At 40.5% G+C, this 4,699-nt stretch overlaps 1 pseudogene; it reads left to right on the forward strand.

The window, feature by feature from the left end:
- Window positions 1-531: 531 nt before the first annotated feature.
- Window positions 532-1,450, forward strand: LOC132403394 (hydroxycarboxylic acid receptor 2-like; annotated as a pseudogene).
- Window positions 1,451-4,699: the final 3,249 nt, after the last annotated feature.

The raw sequence follows: 4,699 nt of genomic DNA on the forward strand, positions 1-4,699 counted from the left end.
ATTTTAATCGACTTTAAGCTCAGTCTAATCCTTCCGTCCTACATAGTCCTCCATTTTTCTGTCATCCATGTGCCTGAAATGCCCCTGATGTATCTGCCTCCACCGCCAAACCTGGCAGCCAGTTCCTCGCACCCAACCTCGCTGCTTAAAAAACTCTGCCCCTGATATCCCCTTATACCTCCCTCCAATCAGATTAAAATTATGCCCCATGATTAGTTAATTGTTAATGTAAACTTGTTCAAGCACTCAACAAGAAAACGAAGTACTGCAGAATTTCAAGCCTGGCAATACAAACTAAATGTATTTTATTGTTACTTCATTTGAATGATTCTGCTTCTAGTTTTTCCGGAACGTTGTCAATGATTTGATCGCACAACTTATTGGTGCTCTTGACTATTGGTGCTCTTGACTCTTGCCCATATACCCCACCCACAGGAGAACAAACTCATACGACGAAGACCAGCTTCTTCAACTTCGAAAGAGTTCGCTCCGCTCTGAAACATCTTGACTGTGCGGCCGCTTTTTAGTACAATGGCGAACTCGACCCCGGAATGTGCTCCTGGTGAAGATGTTAACTCGTCCTACAACCCGCCCGTAATTATCGTTACATTCATCCTCGGGATTGTTGGAAATACGGTTGCTTTGTGGATCTTTTGTGCTCATGTGAAGTCCCGGAAACCGAGTATTGTGTATTCACTGAATCTGATGATTGCGGACACTCTGTTATTGTGCTGTCTACCCTTCCGAGCTGATTATTTTCTCCGAGGGAAGGACTGGATTTTTGGTGATGGACTGTGTCGACTGAACATTTTTATGATTTGCCTGAACCGGATTGGCAGCGTCTTCTTTCCTCATGGTTATTGCGATCGATCGTTACTTTAAGGTGGTCCATCCACTCCACAAAGTAAACAAGATCACTACAAGGTGTGCGGTGGTGATAGCCGGCGGTCTGTGGATTGTAGCAGCGGCTATTTGTTTGCACTTGCTGATAGACAAACATGATTTCAAACAGCACAACGTGAGAAACTGTGAGCCTTTCAGCATTAACAAGGCTCTGAGTCCCACAGCAGTTTGGACTGACTTTATTTTTATATTCTTTCAGTTTCTTTTGCCAGTTTCAGTAATCCTCTTCTCTACGTCCTCCATCATCTGGAGGTTACGGCAGATGGAAACTGGAATGCGGGGTAAATATAAGCGAACTGTGAAACTTGTGACAGTCGTGGCTGCAGTTTTTGTCATTTGCTTCTTGCCCACCAGTGTTGCTGTGGTCGCGGTTTTGGTCACTAAACTAAGAAGACCCTTCGACTGCAAGTCGTATCACACAGCAGTGAATATCTTTTACAATACGCTGTTTATAACGTATCTGAACGTATCTGAGTGTGGCCGATCCCATTGTTTACGATTTTTCTACTTCGTAGTTTCAACATGCTTTCGAGAAGGCTCTATTTGATCTCATTTTAAGCTCTTCCAGATCAGCCACTGAACCCGGAACATCCAGGGAGGAGCAGACTGTGGATCAGCAAACGAGCTCTGTAACAGCTTTCTGATCGCTCAGGGTCCGCGTGTACTAGATGCCCTCAAAGCAAAGGTGATTAATGCGCTCGAAAGCAGAAAATGATCAAATGGTAATATTTTTTCGGAAGGGTAAGTTGATCTGAACGAACAAGTTCCCTAATACACTTCCCTTTATGTAGAGAAGAGATTGCATCGTATCTACAAAACTCAGTTTATTTCAGAGCTTGTTCGTTAAGAAACTCTTCCTTTCTTTAAAGCAGCTTCCCCAATTTTTTTAATGCCTTGGGGTCTTACAATTACCTGAAGGGTCGGTGGAACACAGATTGGATTTCCTGGTTTAATGGGAAGGGTTGTATGTTATGTATGGGTATTTAGGATTTCTCTTTCCGTAGAAGCAACTGCTTCCTCAGATGAATTCAACCTGCGTGTCTTCATTGTCGCTAGCTTCTACCCGTTATAGTGGGCCAATCTCAGGTTGACTGACTGCCCATCAGTATCTGCAGTAATCTTTTCCTTCTTTTTTAATCTTCTTCTTCTTATTATTAATATCAACATGATAAGATTAATACATAGATAGTGGGATTACAAACTTCAAATTTTAAACTGAACATGAAAGGATACACAATCAATAGTTACAATATAGTCAAGTCTTCCGAAATCATGAATGATACAATTATCATATAAACAAAGCAAAACTTGGTATATCATATATATGTAAAAAAAAGAAAAGAGAAAAACAAAAAAAAATAACCCTAAGAAAAAGTAATCTAAAGCCTAATAACTAATAAAGGGAAAAAAGGAAGAAAAAATATAATGAATAAGGGGCTGTTTATAGTATCTTTAATAAAAAAAATACAAAATCATCAGTGTTGCCAAATCCGATTGTCTCAACATATGTATAATCAAAAGCGGAAAAACGAATAGGTTTGGAGCAGGGTCAAATTACATCATATGAAAATATTGAATAAATGGTCTCCATGTCTTTTCAAATTTAATAGAAGGGTGAAATACAACACTTCTAATTTTCTCCAAATTTAGACATAACATAGTTTGAGAAAGCCAATGAAATACAGTAGGGGGATTAATTTATTTCCAATTCAACAAAATAGATCTTCTAGCCATTAATGTAAGAAATACAATCATTCGACAAGCAGAAGAAGATAAATGGATTGAGTCCATTATTGGTAAACCAAAAATTGCAGTAATAGGATGAGGTTGTAAATCAATGTTCAATACCGTGGAAAAATATCGAAAATGTCTTTCCAATATTTTTTCAAAAGCGGACCTGACCAAAACATTTGAGATAAAGACGCTATCTCAGAATGACATCTGTCACATATAGGATTTATATAGGAATAAAAACGAGCCAACTTATCCTTGGACATATGAGCCCTGTGCTCAACTTTAAACTATATTAATGAATGTTTAGCACATATAGATGATAAATTGACTAATTGAAGAATTTTATCCCAATTCTCAATAGGGATAGTAAGGTTAAGTTCTGTTTCCCAAGGATGATCAGGATTTGCAACAGAGATGACTATGCACTTCTTAAACCAGAGGGTGGCAAATCTGGGGAATTCTTTGCCACGGATGACTTTGGTGGTGAAATCATTTGGTGCATTTAAAGTGGAGGTTGATGGGTTCTTGATTAATCAGGGCATGAAAGGTATGGGAATGAGGCAGGAGAACGAGATTGAGAAGAATAATGAATCAATCATGATGGAATGATGGAGCAGAATCGATGGGCTGAATGGCCCAATTCTGCTCCTATGTCTTATGGGTGTCAATGAAGTTACCAGAGTGTTGTAAGAGCCTCTCTGCTATACTAATGTTAAAATAATTATGCTAACCTGGTCGGCTCCATCTAGGAATGTCAACCAACAGCAATTTACTTGCTCTAATTCTTTGGAAATGACTGTTGTGGATCACTTGTTTGCAGCTAAGAACTCCAACACAAGATGGCAGTGTTGAAAAGAATGAACACCGAACATCCCTTGTGAAGAATGTCTTTACAAACAAGGGCGTGTGGGATACTGGGATAGCAGGTGCTTTCCACATCCTGCCCCCAAACCCTCCCGCCGCACCCACAGAATCAAATTAAAATATCTCCAGCGTTGTTTATTCCATTATTTCACACAGGCCAGCCTGAGCTTCAGTACGTCTATGCATACGTGCACGATTGCACACATGCAGATAGTTGAATTGGGGAAGCTAGAATGTGGAAGAACGTTGTGATGCACGGTCGTGTGTGCTCAGATATATGCTTGTGATTTAACTGCATGCATGCTCGTATGCAGAGGTACGCTAGTTATTGAGAACTATGAGTAGGGCAGCTGTGCAGCAGTGAATGATTTTAATACGCACTGAACTGCTTCACCACATTCTAAACATCACGATGCAGTGTGGCCCGAGAGACCGTTGCAGCCTCTCCTCCCAGAAGCATGGGGAATCGTGGCCAGGCTGCATGAAGGAGAGCAGAACTGACTTTTAACTTCCATTCTGCAGATATTTGTGGTAACACGAAATCTACTCTAGGAATGTGCTTATCTCGCTGTACTCTGTGAGTAATATGCACAGAACTGCAATTAAATATATTTAGATGGATTTGAATAATGTTTTGCTCATTTCACTGAGGGCATCTGCAGGACCAATTTACCAGTACCCTGAGACCTCATCCTTAATGATCAACTCTGACATCTTCCCAACACCGAGGTGAGATGAACTGGCCTACAGTTTCCTTTTCCTTTCTCTCTCCTTTTTTGAAGAGTGTGGTGACTTTGGCAATTTTCCCATCTTCCAGAACCATTCCAGAATCCAGTGATTCTTGAAAGATATTGCCTGATCTCTTCAGAAATCTGGAGCATACAGTATCTGGTCGAGGTAACTTATCTACCTTCAGACCTTCCAGCTTTCCAAGAGTCTTCTCTCCAGTCATGGCAGCTTCTCACACTTCACGACCCCTGTCACTGGAGCCTCCACCTTCCTGCTAGTGTCTTCCACAGTGAAAATGGATGCCAAATAATTGGTCTGTTTCTTTGCTATTTCATAGCCTCCCATTACTACCAGTCCAGCGTGATTTTGCAATGGTCCAATATCCACTCTCACTTCTCTTTTATTGTTTATGTATCTGAGGAAGCTGTTTGTATTAAACTCTTTAATATTATTGCTTAGCTCACTTCTG

This window comes from Hypanus sabinus, chromosome 13 (genome assembly GCF_030144855.1).
Source record: "Hypanus sabinus isolate sHypSab1 chromosome 13, sHypSab1.hap1, whole genome shotgun sequence".
In the NCBI taxonomy this organism is placed as follows: domain Eukaryota; kingdom Metazoa; phylum Chordata; class Chondrichthyes; order Myliobatiformes; family Dasyatidae; genus Hypanus; species Hypanus sabinus.